The sequence below is a fragment of the Leptopilina heterotoma genome, unplaced genomic scaffold (assembly GCF_015476425.1).
Source record: "Leptopilina heterotoma isolate Lh14 unplaced genomic scaffold, ASM1547642v1 Lhet_73, whole genome shotgun sequence".
Taxonomy (NCBI): Eukaryota; Metazoa; Arthropoda; class Insecta; order Hymenoptera; family Figitidae; genus Leptopilina; species Leptopilina heterotoma.
In genome coordinates this window covers 1,734,757-1,754,208 of record NW_025111169.1, presented here as the reverse complement: position 1 = coordinate 1,754,208, position 19,452 = coordinate 1,734,757, and the positions used below count along the sequence as shown (strand labels likewise).

At 24.4% G+C, this 19,452-nt stretch overlaps 1 protein-coding gene across 3 annotated transcripts in view; it reads left to right on the top strand.

The window, feature by feature from the left end:
• The window catches only part of LOC122510763 (segmentation protein cap'n'collar), a 212,821-nt gene that overhangs the window by 63,832 nt on the left and 129,537 nt on the right, over window positions 1-19,452 (top strand). The gene's annotated exons all lie outside the window — the stretch shown is intronic.

Genomic DNA, 19,452 nt, shown 5'->3' with positions numbered 1-19,452 from the left:
ATTTATTTATTTATTTAACAAGTATAAATTTTACATGAATTTCATTATTTTCAAATTTTTTTATAAATTTTTTCGCAATCATTGAATTATTTTCATAAATATAATAAAAATTTTACGGGTATTGAATTATTTCCGTAAATAATAAAAATCTTTTTAGGAATTCAATTATTTCCATTAATAATAAAACTCATTGCAGAATTTCAATTATTTTTAATACAATTTTAATCGAATTCCTCGAAATAATTTTTAAAAGCTTTATTAAAATTCGCCCAAAAAATTCAAATTATTTGAAAATTTATAGATAAAATTCTTTATGAGAATCCAATTTTAAGAAACAGGTATAATTATTTAATAAATTTTAATTTTTGTATTTAAATAATTGAATTCTAGTAGAATTTTCTCATAAACATTGATTTAAAAATGGATTTCAGTTAAAATTTTAGATTATAATTGAATTTAAAAAGCATTATGTAGCATGAATTTTTAGAAATAAATATGTTTTGAAAAGATTTCAGATTAAAATCTTTGAAAATTTGAAATTTTCATATTTTTAACTAACAATTCTGTGGAATTAATTTTTTTTAAAAACTTTAATTGCGGATTTTATTTAAAATTATTTAAAGTTTTTATTTTTTAAAATATATTTAATTGAAGAATTTACGAATAATTGAAATTTTGTAAAATTGAATATTGTAAACAAATGAATTTGAAAATTCTTAAAGAACTTTTTTAAAAATTATTAAAAATAATGAATTTATAGAAGATGTTTAGTTAAATATACGAAAAAAAATTCAATTTTGTAAAAGTTACAAATTATTGCAAAAATTCAATTATTTTCAAGAGTAATAATATTCTTTGCAAAAATTGAATATTGTTCATAAAATTCATAAAATTATTCAATAAATTATTTACTTTTGTATTTAAATAATTGAATTCTAGTGGAATTTTCTAATAAAAATTGATTTAAAAATGAATGCCAGTTAAAATTTTAGATAATAATTGAATATTAAAAGCAATATAGCGTAAATTTTTAAAAATAATTGAATTTTGAAATTAATTTTTTTTGAAAAAGTTTAATTGAATTTTTGTAATATTATTGCAAGTTTTTATTTTGTAATATTTATTTAATTGAAGAATTTACGGATAATTGAAATTTCGTAAAATTGAATATTGTAAAGAAATATGGATTTTGAAAATTGTCAAAGAACTTTTTCGAAAATTATTAAAAATAATCTATTTAAAGAGGAATTTTAGTTAAAAATTCTTGTAAATAATAATTAAATTGCAAATGATTTTATCGATATCTTCATGTTTTATACTTATGAAAAATTTAATTTATAGTTTTAAGGGTAATATGTTCTCGTATTTGACTCGGATTGGTTATATATATATTTTTGTCAAAAATGCGCAGAAGTTCCAGACAGTTTTAGCTTAACTTTGTAAATATAGTAAAAGACGAAAAAGTAGAATAAATTTTTACTAAATTTAAATTAGAGGACTTTTTATAGATTTAGAGATAAAGAAATTTGACGATAAAAAATTTGAAATCGAAATCAAACACGAAGTTAGAAATGTACGTTTTTCATCCTAAATTATAATTATCCGCAAGTGATGGAACAATTAGTAACTTTTTCCTAAAAGAATATACCAGTAGACTATATTGTATACGTTAAATTGATATAGAATGTAATGAAGCGTTTAATTGCCAGCATTACAAATTGAAACTCGGGGATAATTTTTCAATCTCAAACATGAAACTATACTTTGCGCAGCTTTATAGAAGAACGATATAGATGAAAAAAGAACTAGCGACGTCAGACGATTTATAGTTGTGCTTCGAAAGTAATCCATCTCTTCTAATCCCCATATCTTATGGTGCATTCATGATTTTATGCTTCCTCTTGATTCTTGTACATCCCTTTTTCCATTTTCTACAAAAATGCTTAGTTTAATTATACTTACCGAGAAGGGTAATTTTGATTTTGGTACTTTATTTCATTCTTTGTATTTTCAACAATATTTGGTACTAAGATGTTAGTAAAATCACACTTTTTCTAAGGATATCAAATTGAGACAAAAAACGAATCAAAATTGTTGCGATGCAACAATTTTAATTCGTTGTTTGTTTCAATTTGATATCCTTAGAAAGACTGTGAACTTGAAAGTATAAAATTGCAACGAATTGATATAAAAAATGTGGATCAAATCATAAAAAAAAGAAATGACATTGGTTGGGACTTACACAGCAACGAAATTTTTTAAAAAGATTTTGGTTAAAATTAACTTGACTCTAATCTTCAGCATCTTTAAGTTATGAAGTTTCATAAAACTTGAATTGATGCTAAAAATTTGTATTAATTTTTTATTTAATCCACATTTTTGGTATCAGTTCATTGCAATTTGATACTTTTAAGTTAACATCGAGTGTGAAGAATGGATAAAATTTTAACCAATTTTTGGATTTAGGTATCTTAAGCAAAAGGAGTAAAATTCAGAATTAAAATATTATAATTTGATTACAATTTAATAAATAATCATTACAATACAACAATAATACAACATGAAATCTTGATAAACGTACAGTTGAATGAAATATTTACGTTTTGTAATTTTAATTGAAGTAAAGACTTTGATTGCATGTGTATAGAGAAATAATCATGTAGGCAATATATATGATAGCCGCCATTCTCGGGAATATCCAATCGGAGTTCGGATCCAATAAGCTTTGAGAGCTTCTCTACGGGTGGCGCCAGGTCAGACATGCCGCTGTGCGCGGTCAAATCCGGATTCGATACCGCTTGTTGTCTTTCTTTTTTTATTTCTTATACAACGTACTCGTCCTCTTTCTTCCTCAGCATTTCCTCTCCCTCTCTTCTTGCTACACTAATTATCATATTAATATCCACCACCACCACCTCCTCTGCTTTCTTGCTTCATGTATACATTTTGCACTCTGTTCAATTTCTCTTTTATGTTTTCTCCTCGGTTTTCTCTCTTTAAGAAAAAGATCTTTTCTTATTTAGGATCTTTTTGTTTATTAATACTATTAAATCAAAATAATTAATTTCATATCAGTTTGTTGATATTTTTTGTTGTAAAGATGCTGATGCATCTGTTCTGATATTTAAAATTATTATTCCTAATCTTTACTGCGGTTGTAAGTTTCATCGTAAAAAAATTATCTAGTTTTAAAATTTATTTTCCAAAATTAAATGGGTAGGTGTTTAACTCTGTCAACTGAAAATTCTGCAATCCTGCAAGAAAAAAATTCTAAAATTCGAACAGAGGAATATATTTTAACAATTTTCTTTATATGGTTCTTTTTTTGAACCACTTTTGAACAGTATACTTTTTTCGATCGAACATTTTATTTATAGAAAAGATCCAAACGAGGTTTTTTTTTCACCTCCACTAGACTATATTGTATTATTCTTTTTTTGCAATTCATCATGCACTATAATATGAATGCGCGTTGAATTATTATATAGTATAGTATACTTTTTTGTGAAATTTTTTCTATGATCTCAATTGTGAAACAGATGACCATTGCCAATTCATCTTGGCGGAATGAAACTGATAATGTTTCTGCATGATATAATGGAGAATGAAATATATGTATAGAGAGGGTGGATCAAACGCGTCTGTATATAAATTTTCTGATGGTAGGTTGAACTAGATTTCATCTTGAACAAATGATCAGTTCTTCTCATCTCTTTCTGTCTATCTCTGTCTTTCTCGGTCTGTCTGATGGTTCCTATGGCATTATGCCATCCGATTATCCACGGGCGGGAACCAATCGAAATACAACGAGATATATATATAATGGAGGAACTCTTCATGATCCCCCTCTTAGGAAATTCCATTTTTAGTATAAAAAGAGGTCATGTAAAGCATTTTCTATATTTCAATGGAAACTTGGGAAGTGGACTAAAAAATGATGATCCTAAAGTTTGCAACGTTCAAAAACATTATCAAATGAGAAAACAACATTAAATTTTTGTAGCAACCGAAATTTATTCGCTCTGTCGCATTTGCTTCCCAGATTATAAAATAGTTTTACAAAAACACTGCAAAAAGAAGTATCTTAAAAGTGATTATAAAGTTACTTATAAACATCTTATATTAAGATAAAACATTTTGTATTAAGATGTTTTATCTTAATATAAAATGTTTTAAAGTTACTTAAGAATAACTTGTTTTAAGTAACTCGATCCATTACTTAAAACATTTTATATTAAGATACAACATATATTAAGATGTTGTATCTTAATATAAGATGTTTTAAGTAACTTTGCAGTCACTTTTAAGATACTTAATGTTTGCAGTGTGTATTTATTTTCTTTCCGTGTAGCACTGACTTAATTAATTATTAATATTGTTAAACAAGTTGTATTAACTTATATTATTTTTATTTCACATAACAACATATCCGTTATGTTTTCTCTTCTTTTCAAACATACAGCTTTTACTTTATTATATAAATATATGCTTGAAAATAATACGATAAAAAATATAGTTATAAATATAGTTAAATATAGTTGAAAATCAGTTAAATTTTAAGACGGGAAATTGCATTTTTTGCTTGTGGTTTCATGCCAATGCGAACGTGGCAAAGAAAAATAATGGAATTTAAAGGCTTGGTTGAAATATTATTATTAAGGGGCTGATTTAAAAGAAGTCCGCCCTATTGCGCCTGTGGGGGTGAATGTTCGTGATGAACAGCGGCAATCCTTTTATATACACGCCAAGTCCCTTTATACCATATAGCACATTCTTTTGATATATCTTATGCGGCGTATGAGAGTATATATACCGTCACCCTTTTTTGCGAGCACTTCCTTTATCCTTCAATGAAAAGTCGTTTGACTGCATTATCAGAGAGTTGCATGCAGTTAGATTATAAATATTATCGACAACCAATAGTTTCAAATATACTATAAGCTGATTATTATATTTATATCATGGCTAAAAATTTGGTTCATTTAAAGTTCAAAACAAAATCAATTTTTGATATCTACCTTTATGAAAACTCCGTGTATGTATTTAAAATGGTTCTTGATAGTCAAACACTTTTTGTTCTTAAAACTTTTTACAATGCATCTTTAAGGTCACCTTGATATATATGTTATAGATTTTGTTCGTTTTTTCCCTTTCCTTGTTTTTACAAAACATTTTTTTTTACACATTGCGGTATAGATATACATAACATTAAATTTCTAGTCGTACATTATACAGACTATATTCTGATATTTTTTTGTACAAGTCCCACAAAAAAACTTGAGAGTAATCAACCGTATATATTTTTTTCGATTTAAACCTACTCTGAAAAAGATGAGGGAAATATTCGTAGAATCAAATCGAACTTGGAGGATCGAACAAGAAGGATCGGTCTCTCTTTCTCTCCTGACAGAGAGAGAGAGAGAGAGAGAGAGAGAGAGAGAGAGAGAGAGAAAGAGAGAGCATCCTATCTCTTTCTCATAAAACAGGCGTCCCCCAGGATACGGTTTTCCCTCCTTTCTGATCCCGCAGGATCATTAATCAAACTCCCCTCCAAGTTCACCTCCTTTTCGACCCCCTCCCCTTCATTTCTGACAGGCAACATTGCCGCCATTACAGAGTGCGGCTGCGTGCACAACGCACTAATTAAAACCAGGAAATTAATGCTTTATGCGCGTCTGAACATTTTCTACACGGGAAACGTTCAAAGTTTTATGGTCTAGATCGCGATTCTCATTCTCGCGTCAGTATTTTCGTCAAGATTATGCCGATATATATGTATTATCACTTTTTAATTATCATTATGTTGCCACTCTTATATTCCTCTTGCGGCGAGTAATGCAATTAGTGTTACATTACCAACAATTAAAGTACATGCGCACTCTTTGTAATAATTGAAAAGAAAAGTATAGCTGCTTTGTAATTTCAGTACTTGCGAACCTAAGTTATAATACAAAGTTCAAGTGAACGTAATCTTTGTCGATAAATGTTTACTTAAAGGGAAAAAGTCGTAATTTTGTCTGGTAATCAGGGAAAAGTTGCGGAAAGACAAAATTAAATAATTGAGGTAACTTTAATTGTTATAAAACATGAAGATATCGATGACTTCGATATCTTCATGTTTTATACAATAAGTACTTTTAATCTATATAAATTCGAAAAGAATTAAAACTTTCCCCAAATTCGTAACATCATATTTGTTTTGTACAGGAATGACATGTTGTTGTCGGCGACTATATTTTGGGAATAAAGAGGTATGAATTACAACCGGTTAATAGCCGTGAAGTTTAGGCGCTGCAGTTTTCTGCATAGTACAGTAGACGATAGATCAGTGCGTTCCGCTCATAAAGCAATGACCCTGCACCGATACATGAGAAGAAAAGAAAAACCGTAGCCGTAACTAATGGTGAATCCGCAAATCCCTGCCCTATGACCGTAAATTACTTAGCGCTCTTGCGCACTTGTTGTGAAGCTTGGACATTTTGCGGTGAGCCGACGTGGACCACTGACCACTAATGGTCCTTGCCCACAACAACCATCAATGGGCCAGCAAATAATGTCTATACTTTTGCTTTTAAATTTTAAACCCACCGCAGTATTAATTTTCACTTCTCTTCTTTCTCTCTACTGTACGCTTCATTTGCCTTCTGCAGTATGAACATCTAAACAATAATTAAAAGAAAACTAGTAGTATGATGTCATTTCTCTCACTCAACTTAAGGTACCCTAAGTTGATTCTTTACTTTTTGATCTTCAAATTTTTCAAAAAAAGTTGTTATCGACTTTTTTGACAAAAATTCTGCACTGAAAAAAAAGTATTAAAAGTGACTACAAATTCAGGGTGTCTACTGGTCCTTGAAGTCCTGGAATTCCTGGAAATGTCCTGGAATTTGAACTTTTGTCCTTGAATTTTTCACATTTTGCTTTTCAATATTCAATAATTTTAAAATTTTACTCAAATTCAAAAAAATAATTTTTTTATCCATCAAAAAATAATTTTAATTTGTCATTTGATTAATAAAGAAACTGGTATCTACAATATTGATTTTTAACTCTTTTTATAATAAAATCAATATTTTTGTTCAAGTAGGTTAATTTAAATTATGTTAATCGTAATATAAAATAATATTACACATCAGGGTTGCCATAAAATTTTATTTTTGTTTTTCCCTGACTTTTCCCTGATTTCCAGACAAAATTTTCCCTTTTTCCCTGACCCTGATGAATATTAATAACGTCTTTTTTAAATAAATATTTAATCATTATTATTTTTCTATAAGAATTAAGATTCTCCAATTCAATAACTTATGAGAATATATTATAATAAAACATGAGAAAATCGATCACTCTGAGTCTTCGACTCGGAGTGATCGATTTCCTCATGTTTTATAATAAATTTAAGATGACAAAGTAATAAAATCATTATTTTATTTCATAAGAATATTGTTACTAAAAATTCAAATTTTCAAAGATTTTAATTTTAACCCTTTTCAAAATTCAATTATTTTTAAAAATTCACGCTATAATGTTTTTAATATTCAATTATAATTTAAAATTTTAAGTGAAATTCATTTTTTAATCAATTTTTATTAGAAACTTTCCCGAGAATTCAATTATTTAAATACAAAATAAATAATTTATTCAGTAATTGCATGTTTTTTAAAATTGAATTTTTATGAAGAATTTTATCGAAATTTTTAATAACAATTGAATTCTTTTGGCGAATTTAAAAAAAAATGTATAAAAAGAAATGCAATTTTCTATTATTTTATTTAAAATTTTATAAAAATAATTTAAATTCTGCCATAAGTTTTGTTATTTATGAAAATAATTAATTTCTTGTGAAGAATTTTATTTAAATTTTTTTAAATAATTAAATTTTTCAAAATTTTTAAAAACTTGTTAAAAATAATTAAATTTCAGCTAGAAATTTCAATAAAAAATTGAAAATAATTGAAATCTGACAAAGAATTAAAAAAAAATTCTTTTTAAATAATTGAATTCCTGTAAAAATGTTTATTTTTGAAAAAAATTGAATTCTTGGGAAGAATTTTATTAAAATTTCTTAAGTAATTGAATTGCTTATAGAAGAATTTTATTTTTTATGAAAATAATTGAATTGTTTCGAAGAGTTTTACAAACATTTTTAACAACAATTGTATATTTCTAGAAAAAATGTTGTATTTTACGAAAATAATTGTATTCTATGACCGATTTTATTATAATTTTTCAAATTTATAAAGCATTTTATTAAAATATTTAAAACTAATTGAATTCTCAAGAAGGAAAATAATTGATTTCTAGAGAAAAATTTTATTCAAATTCCTTTAAATAATTGAATTCCCATAAAAAAATGTATTATTTGTGAAAATAATTGAATTAAGAAGAAATGTATTGAAAACAATTTAATTGTATAGGAAAATTTTATTAAAATTGCAATTTAATGAACTAAATTTTGCAAAGAATTTTTTCAACATTTTTTTAAGTAATAGAATTATTAAAAGAATTTTATTTAAATTCTTCGAAACAATTGAATTTTTCAGATTATTTTTTTCAATTTTCTTTATATATATTTGAATTCTTTCGAGAAACTTCATTAAAAAATTTTAAATAATTCCTGTTAAATTTTTATTAAAATTTTGTTTAAATAATAGAATTCTTTTGGAAAATTTTATTAAAATAGTACATCAGATATTGAAAATCATTGAATTGAGGAAAATTTTTCTAAAATAATTGGATTTCGGAAAAGAAATTGATTATTTATAAGGGTATGTAATTGAAATTTTGACGAGAATTTTTAAAAATTTTTGAACATAATTGAATTTATGCGAAGCTATTTAAAAGTTATTTAAAAAGAAATTATTGTCAAAAATAGAAAAAATTGAAGGGTTTGTATTAGAATTCTTGTCAATTTCATAGTTTATGAGGTAAACAAAAAAGACACTAAAATTTTAGAATTTTACTATAAATTCTAAAAATTTAATTTTTCCCAGTACTTTTAGTAAAAATCCCTGACTTTTCCCTGAATTCCTTGACTTCCTTGACTTGTGGCAACCCTGTTACACATATATAAATGTTCTGGAAAAATAAGAAATTTGTCCTGAAAATGTCCTGGAATTTTAAGTCATATTTTCAGTAAACACCCTGACAAAGTCACTTAATTTTTGGGTTATGTCTAATAAATATCAGCCTTTGCACTCATCTACTAAAATCTACTATTTACTATACTTTTTTACGTTATGCTACTATTTGTGTACAGTGGGAACCTCGATTATCCGAACCTCTGTTATCCGAACCGAAAATCATTTTATCTGAACTTTTTTTTGGCCTCCCGAATCTTTCAAAGGAAAATAACGAAATTTATGCCAAAAAAATCTTTAAAAATTCTGAATTCTATGTTTTATTAATATATTATTATGAATTAATATATATTTACGTATATATACTTATGTATATTTAAAAAATGGATTAAATGAAATATATATAATTCAACTGTCGATTTTTTTACTTTAATTATATAAAAAAAATTAAAATCTCTATTATCCGAACTTTCGATTATCCGAACCCGGCCTTGCCTAGGTTAGTTCGGATAATCGAGGTTCCACTGTACTTTTTTAGATGTCAGCCACTAAAAACTACTATTTCTGTTTGTTTTGAGAATTTACACTATCTTTAAATTCGCTAATATTAGAAATCAAAAAACTATTCTTAAAAATTATAATCAAATTCTCTAAAACTATTCAATATTCGTAATTCTATAATTATTTATATTTTTCTTGAGAAGAACGAGAAGGGTTTAGAGATCGGTTTAGAAAATTTGAAAGATTTAAATAATAGTTATTTCAATCTAAAGCTACATTGATTTTATTTTTAAAATAAGCATACAAAATTTATAAAAAAAACTCGCCTCCTTTTTTATCTGAACTTAAGCCGAAGTGCGTGTGTCAAAAGACATATCTGATTAAAGAATACTGAAACCGATAATTCGATTATTCTATCCTTTTAAAATATATATGAACTGAAAAGCCGCATTTGCGCCGTCGGGGTCACGCGAGTGTGTGTATCGGATATTACGAGAATAAGCCCGATATCAGATGAACGAACCCCCGTGGTCGTGATTCACGGATAAGAATGTTATTACCATCGTTCTGTCTGCCTCTCTCTTTCCTCCTCTTTTCTTCACCTGTCGCGCTTCTACTCTGACGAGGCAAACGCCGAATTCTCATTCGCCATATATCCCATGGGACAGATTAGTTATATACGTTCGAAATCTTAGAAGCGGCATAACCCTTGTAAAAAGGGTTATGCCGCTGTCTTTCAAGAAATTTTATGTTGAGGGGGAGAAAAAAAATTTCTATGTCCCTGAACGATGAAAGGTGTACGCCATAACAATATGTTCCTGTTCCTATGTATATACGTTTAGATAAAGAATTTTCTGCTCTGTTCCCCCGGGGGAATTTTCCATTTGCCGCGCGCTTCAAATATAATCGATTGCGTTACGTGATGTGTTTTTAAAAATATTTTTCTTTTTATTTTCTCTTTGATGTAACGAAAACATTTATGGAAATATTTGATTTTTAACCTGTTGTCAGGAAGAATCGCCGCTCCATCATTTTGATTTCATTTGGATTTTTTGAATATTTTTTAAAGAAATACCGGGATTTTTTTTAAGTATTTTTTTGTAGGGTAACTGCATTACTTGCGGCAGGTGCTTTAGTTACTGCGCTTTTGTTTTTTTTCTAAATTTGAATAGAACTTTTGAAACATTACTAAAAATACATAATCGATTTTTTTGGAGATGAAGTTTAATTAAAAATTGTATAAAATAATTGAATTTTCGAAGAGTGAACCCCGAATGCATTTCGAAACTTTTGTTCAGACGAATTTACGACTAAATTTAGTCAAAAAAAAAAAAAAAGAAAAAGAAAGAAAAAATCCCAAAAGCAAATATTGATATTGTTTTGGAATTATCGAACAAAAATCTTTGTTTTCCCTCTTTTCTCTCGGGACGAAAATTGCGGTCGATATTCGAAATTGTGTTCTTTTCACTTTTGAGGGAAAATGACTCTAAAGCCTGCAATTTGTGGTACCATTTTGTCCTCCAGTGATCCTCAGGTACAAAAGAATGGCGTGAAATTTGAAGATAATGCTGCGGCTAACCTAACTCCCCCACTGCTAAGGATGGACATTAGGGCGATATTTAGGATATTTCCATAAAGTCAGGTACACATTGTTATTGGGGGATTACAGGTTTCAATGTTGACTTGAATCGACCTCTCTGGGAGGGGAGCATATTCCCAAAAGACTTTTCTCTCTCAAATTTAGCGTAAAACGAATCGTTAAGATATATACATAATTTGTGTTACCATAACCAAATACACAACCCTTTCGGATTCTTTTTTGCCATCACTGTACCATGGAGGTGGAAACATTTTTTTTTCTTTTTGAACTGTAATTCTTTGTTAGATTTTTTGTACATTTCTTTTTTTATTTACTATTTTTATTTATTTTTCTTATTTCTTATTGTTCATTATTTATTTATTTTCTACTAATTCAATTACTTTTAAAAATAATAAAATTCAATTATATTCAACATTTTAACTTTTTTTTTATTCTCCATTATTTATTTATTATCTACTAATTCAATTACTTTTAAAATAATAAAATTCAATTACATTTAACATTTTTTAAAAATTCTCGTCAAAATCCCAATTATCTTTATAAATAACAAAATTCTTCCCCAAAGTTGAATTATTTTCAAAAATATCAATAAAATTCTTGTCCTAATTTCAATTATATTCAGAAATTTTTTTCATTTTAATGATTTTCAATATCTACTATTTTAATAACATTTCCCATAGATAATTGAATTATTTAAAAAATTTTTAAATAAAGTCAGGGATTTTTATTAAAAGTTCTGGAAAAAATTTAATTTTTAGTTACAAATGATTGCAGAAATTCAATTATTTTCAAATGAAAATAAAATTCTACTCCAAAATTGAAATATTTTCAAAAATTTTAATAAAATTCTTGGCAAAAATTTCAATAATTAAGGCTCTGGATCTTAAAAGGGCACTTTTATCATTTAAAATCAATGCTGCAAGTGCCCTTTTTAATCGAAATTTCGTAAAATTGAATTTTAACCAAAATGGATTTAAAAATTTTTAAAGAACTTTTTACAACTTTTATGAGTTGTTTAATTTCAAAAAGGTTTGAATTTGAAATTTTGTTTGATAAGCGGTGCTTTAATAAATTTACATACTTCTGTTGCGGGGCACGATAAATATTAATCGAACAATTAGCATCGAAAATCGATGTATATACACGGTGGGAAAAGAATATACAATTAATTAATTTTCAATTATATTAAAAAATAAATGAATTAATTCATTAATTGAAAATTAGAATTAAAAAAAACAGTGTTCCGAAATGGAAGTTTTTATAGTTATAAATTTGTTTTATAATTTTTAGAGTTTTTAGAATTTATAAAAATTTAGCTTTGGAAAAATGAAGTATATTTTGATAACTTCTAAAATTTGAAATGAGGCGTTTTTTTTAATGACCCCTGATTTTGAATGCGCGCACGCTTGTGCGGTATGGGGTCAAAGGGTAAAAAATTGCTACAATAATTGTCATTGTTGCTGGTATTTATTTTATGTCTATTGAAAAAAAACCTTCCGTAGAAAATCCATTCAATGTGTATTTAATGAATGATCCGCGATATAAACACCGTGTGCCATGGCCAGTTAGTAATGAAACCGTTATGGTTCTTGTTACATCATCGTGCTCTTTGACTTGCACTCCATAAAGAGCAATTCAAGTACCTATTCATTGAATTTCATCTCTGGAAAAAAAATTTCAAATACGTTTTTCGGAGAGGGCTTTTTCGAACAATTTTTAATATTTTTCAAATAAATTTTATTTATGTATCGAATAAAATTTTTATTTCGAACAAATATTATTTCTTCAAAATTCAATTATTTCTAAAAATTCACGTTATAATGCTCTTAATATTCAATTATAATTTAAAATTTTAAGTGACATTCATTATTTAATGAATTTTTATTAGTAGAAAATTTTTTCAGAATTCAATTATTCAAATACAAAAATCAATAGCTTATTAAATAATTGAATATTTCTTAAAGTTAAATTTTTATGGCGAATTTTATCAAATTTTTAAAAATAATAATTGAATTCTTTCGGTGACTTTAAAAAAAAATTTAAGAATGATTATTAAATTTTTTAAAGTTTTTAAAAACTTTTTGAAAATAATTAAATTCTATAGAGAAATTTAATTAAAAAATTGAAAATAATTGAATTCTTGGGAAGAATTTTATTAAACTTTCTTAAATCATTGAATTCTTTCAGTAAATTTAAAAAACAAATTAAGAATAATGAATGCAATTTTCTATATAATTTTAGTTAAAATATAAAAAATAATTGAAATTCTCCGCTAAGTTTTGTTATTTATGAAAATAATTGAATTTTTGCAACGAATTTTATTAAATTTTTTTTTTAAAGAATTGAATTCCTGAGAATAATTTTATTTATGAAAATAATTGAATTCTGGAGAACAATATTATTATTTATGATAATAATTAATTTCTTGTGAAGAATTTTATTCAAATATTTTTAAATAATTGAATTTCTCAAAATTTTTAAAAACTTTTTGAAAATAATTAAATTCTATCGAGAAATTTTATTAAAAAATTGAAAATAATTGAAATTTGACGAAGAATTTTATTAAATTTTTTTTTAAATAATTGATTCCCTGTGAAAATGTTTTTTTTTAAAGAATAGAAATCTTGGGAAGAATTTTATTAAAATTTCTTAAATAATTGAATTACTTCGAAGAATTTTATTTTTTACGAAAATAATTGAATTGTTTCCAAAATTTTTACAAACATTTTGGACTATAATTGTACCAATTTTTCGAAATAATTGAATTTCTCCGAACTATTTTTTCTTTCAATTCTTTGAATATATTTGAATTCTTTCGAGAAACTTCATTAAAAAATAAAAAATAATTGAATTGGGACGAAGAAAGTTATAAAAAAAATTGGTAAGTATAATTAAATGCCTGTGGAATTTTTCTTAAGATTTTGTTTAATTATTTGAATTCTTTTGAAAAATTTTATTAAAATAGTAGACATTAAAAATAATTGAAATGAGGAAAATTTTTGAAAATGATTGAAATTTTGCCAAAAATTTTATTAAAATTTTTGAAAATAATTGAATTTCGGAGAAGAATTTTTTTATTTATAAAGATAATTGAAATTTTGACTAGAATTTTTTTTAAATTTTTGAACATAATTGAATTTATGCGAAGAAGTTTATCACTTTTAAAAATCATTAAATTTCATTAATCAGTTGTTTCTTAAAATTTCTAATTAAATTTATTAAAAATGGAAACTTTCTAAAATTTCAAATTGAAACTTTTGAAGTTCATCTACTTATGAAGATTGTAAACGAAACTCTTTTAAAATCCAATTGATTTTTAAATTTACAAGTAAAATTATTCGTTAAATAATTTCTAAGTAATAAATGATAGTTTTTCAAGATTTAAGTTATTTAAAAAGAAATTATTGTCAGAAATTGAAAAAATTGAAGGTTTTGTATTAGAATTCTTATAGCACTTTCATAGTTTATGAGGCAAATAATAAAGACATTTAAATTCAGAATTTTCTTATAAATTCTAAAAATTAAATTTTTTCCAGTACTTTTAATAAAAATCCCTGACTTTTTCCTGATTTAATTCTAATTTCCCTGACTTCCCTGAACTGTGGCAACCCTGTATTTTTTCTCTGGGTGTACCGAGTGTAATTACCGAAAACGACAGGCGAGAAGAATAATTTAATTACTACATATGTGTGATTAAATGCGGAACTAATTAAAAGAAAGCATGTTCGTTTTAAAAAGCAGTTACTGCCGATTGTGTAGCACTAAAGAAAAGGTCAAAATTTCTCTAACCAAACATCATTTTTTAATTTTTTTTGATTCTTTTTTATCTTTTTTAATTTTTTTTTATTCTCTTTTATTTTTTTTTAATTTTTTTCCTCTCATTTTGGTCCAATAAAATATAATGTTGATATAATGTAATGAAAAAAAATGTGGGCTGACCGTGTGCCCATCGAGCCCCAATGTGGGTGCGGCGGGCGTCCTGCTGTGTCTCCAATATGGCCGACATCTATCGCACACCCACGCTATCTCGTTTTGAATTAATGTCCGCAACAAATAGTATTTTTTTTTTTTTTTTTTTTGAAAGCGGATGATGTTAATGACTTTAAACAGGTTGAACACCTCCTTCATTTTAATAACAAAGAAACAATTAACTATATAACATCGGGATTATTTTGTAATATGGTATGTGTACTACTTTATTGACCCGCCTTTTGAATAGTTTTTCGTTATTTATAATTTAAAAAAACCCGTTATAAATTGTCAAAAGAAGAAGAAGAAGGAGAAAAAGTGGATTGGGAAAGTTTTCTCTTATGCTAGTTATGTTTTTAAATAAAAATAAATAAACAGTACTCGCTTTCAATTTTAAATTTGTGAAATTTTCTAACATTTTATAAAAACTTTCTCAAGATTCTTTATAATGATTTGCATAAAAATGGAGTTTAGAAAGTTTATTCGTGAAAACGGTGTTTTAATTGTATAAATAAAAAGAGAGTATGGAAAATGCATTGATGCGCTTCTGTAATTTTGGGAGATGAACCATGACAATTTAAAGAAAATTTTTATCCGGGTTACGTTTGGTAATTAGCTTTTTTGAATAGTGGCTAATTATTTACTTTGCTCTTTTGTGTCTAAAATGAAGAAAATAAATTAATTCTTTGCAAAATTTCGATATCGCAGAAAAAAATTAAATTATGTTTGATTTAGTTCATTATACGCAGTATGAAAAGTATAGAGAATTCAATTTTTTGCGGTTGATTTTGACTCTCAGGCGATCACCTCTAGAAAAATTTTTGACTTCGTTGATTTCCTACTTATTAATTTTTAATTGAAATAATATTAACAATATTTAAAATCTTAAAAAGAGATTTATCAAAATTTTTGAAAATAATAATTATTGGATTTCTATACGAAGAATGTAATTGAATTCTTTCGAGAAATTTTATTACAATGTTTTAAAATAATAATTGAATTCTTTTTAGAAATGTTATAAAAATAATTGAAATTACCGAATTTTATTTAAATTTTATTAAAAATAAGTGAATTTTACCCAAATTTTTCAAGATATTAATAATTTTTTTTTAATTCTTTAAAATAATTAATTTCCTGTGAAATATTTTAAAAATTATGGAAATAATTGAAATTTTGCTAAGAATTTAATTAAAAATTTTCGAAAATAATTGAATTTTTTCGAGGAATTTAATTAAAATTCTGTTGTGAAAATATTTAAATTTTTATAAAGAATTGAATTGAAACTTTTCAAAATAATTGAATTTTAGAATTAAAATTTTTTTAAATTCTTTAAAAATAGTTTATTTCCTGTGAAAAATTAAAAAAAATTTTGGAAATAATTGAAATTTTGCTAAGAATTTAATTAAAAATTGTCAAAAATAATTGAATTTTTTCGAGAAATTTAATTAAAATTCTATTTTGAAAATATTTAAATTCTTGTAAAGTAAATAATTTACATTTTGCAAAATAATTTTATTTAATATTCTTATCTTACAAAAAATTTTATTACAAATTTAAAAAAAAAATATAATTTGTTCCTAAAAATTTTATTAAAATTTTTAAAAATAATTAATTATATTCCTGCAAAAAATTTTATAAATTATAATAGTAATTGAAATTTTGCTAGGAATTAAATGAAAATTTTCAAAAATAATTGAATTTGTTCGTGAAATTTAAATAAAATTGTACTAAAAATATTTCAATTCTTATGAAGAATTATTAGATAAATATTCTTGAAAATAAATGAATTTTGTAGAAGAATTGTTATTAAATTTCTGAAAACAATTGAAATTTTACGAAAAATTTTTTATTTATTAAGTTTTTCAAAAAGTTTATGTAAAGTTTTATTTTGTAAAGAATTTTATTGCAAATTTTTTAAAATAATAAATTTTTTACGAAGAATTTTATTAAAATTGTTTAAATTGAATTTTCTGGAGAAATTCCATTAAAATTATTTATAAATTTAATTTTCTAGAGAAATTTTATTAAAATTGCATTGAAAATATTTTAATTCTTATAAAGAATTGAATTAAAATTTTTCAAAATAATTGAGTTTTTTAAAATTCTTTCAAATAATTAATTTTCTGCGAAAGTTTTGATACATAATGAAAATAATTAAACTTTTGCTAAGAATATAAATAAAAATTATCTAAAATAATTGAATTTTTTCGAAGAATTTAATTAAAATTCTGTTGAAAATATATTTCAATTCTTTTAAAGAAATTTAAGTAAAATTTTTTCAAAATAATTAAAATTTTTGAGAAGTATTATTATTAAATTTCTAAAAAATTAATTGAAATTCTGCAAGGAATATTTTATTTAGAAAAGAATGTAATTTTTCCAAAGAATTTAGTTTAATTTTTTTATTTTATAAAGAATATTTTATTGCAAATTTTTTAGAATAATAAATTTTTTGCGAGGAAGTTTATTAAAATTCTTTAAATTCAATTCAAGTTGCATTGAAAATATTTTAATTCATTTAAAGAATTGAATTAAAATTTTTCAAAATAATTTAATTTTTAAAAACAATTGAATTTTTTAAATTAATTGAATTTTTCAAAACAATTGAATTTTTAAATTAAATTCGTTCAAAATTCTTTAAAATAATTAATTTCCTGTTAAAAATCATGGAAATAATTGAAATTTTGCTAAGAATTTAATTAAAAGTTATCGAAAACAATTGAATTTTTTGGAGAAATTTAATTCAAATTGCATTGAAAATATTTCAAATCTTATAAAGAATTGAATTAAAATTTTTCAAAATAATTGAATTTTTTAAAACAATTGAATTTTTTAAATTAATTGAATTTTTTAAATTAATTGAATTTTTCAAAACAATTGAATTTTTAAATTAAATTCGTTCAAAATTCTTTAAAATAATTAATTTCCTGTTAAAAATCATGGAAATAATTGAAATTTTGCTAAGAATTTAATTAAAAGTTATCGAAAACAATTGAATTTTTTGGAGAAATTTAATTCAAATTGCATTGAAAATATTTCAAATCTTATAAAGAATTGAATTAAAATTTTTCAAAATAATTGAATTTTTGAATTGAATTCGTTTAAAATTCTTTAAAAAAAAGTTAATTTCCTGTGAAATTTTTTTAAAAAATTTTAGAAATAATTAAAATTTTGCTAAGAATTAAAAAAAAATGGTCGAAAATAATTGAATTTTTTTTTCGAGGAATTTAATTAAAATTCTATTGTGAAAATATTTCAATTCTTATATAATGAATTTAAGTATACAATTTTTTAAAATAATTAAATTTTCGAGAAGAATTTTGTCAAATATAAAAAAATAACTGAATTCCTTTGAGAAATTTGATTAAAATTGCATTGAAAATAATTCAATTCCTACGAAGAATTTTATTATGGAGTTTTTGAAAACAATAAATAATTAGAATTAGTTAGTAAATAAGGTTTGAATTTTTTTTTAATTTTGAAAATAATTCAATTCCTGTGAAGAATTTTATTGAAGTTTTTGAAAACAATAAATAAAACTAGAATTAGTTAGTAAATATTAGATTTGAATTCTTTTTTTAATTTTGAATTGAAATTAATAAATATTCTCTATAATTCATTTAATTCTGGCTATATAACAATTAGTAGAATTTTACCGATTTTCATTTGAAAGAAATAAAATTTATTAGCAACAAATAAGTTTATATTTTAAAGTAAAGCAAAGGAAAAAAGGGGTGCGCAGGCGCATAGCGGCTGCGCGAGCCTTTTTTCCCCTGCGTCACTACTTTTTTTCCCTCTGACATCACAATTCGTAAACTTCGATTTAAAAAAAAACCCCACTTCACTCTACAATAAATTGAATTTTTCGAGCGTCTATGGTATAAAATTAAAATAAAATACTAATAACTATAAAAATAGAATGAATCTAACAATATTATTTTAATTTTAACGATGTAATAATATATTCTTATAATGATTTTTACATACCACAATCATTTTCTTCACTATCATTATAATTTTCTTGTTATTAATATTGAGTTATTATCGTTTAAATCTTTTCATCAACACTATGATTATTATTTCTCAAGACCCCCTTTTTTTTACTTAATTATTACAAGTTTTTTTTTTAGAGAAAGTAATTTTATTTTGAATTCTTCATTATAAGTCTCTCTCGTATATAATATCTGTCCTGGGTGCGTACAAAAGTATATTGTTGTTGATTGCAGCAATTAATGTTAAGTTTAGATTACCGAAGAAAATTCTTATATTGGCTAACGAGGGCCAAAGACTACGAATATAACTCGG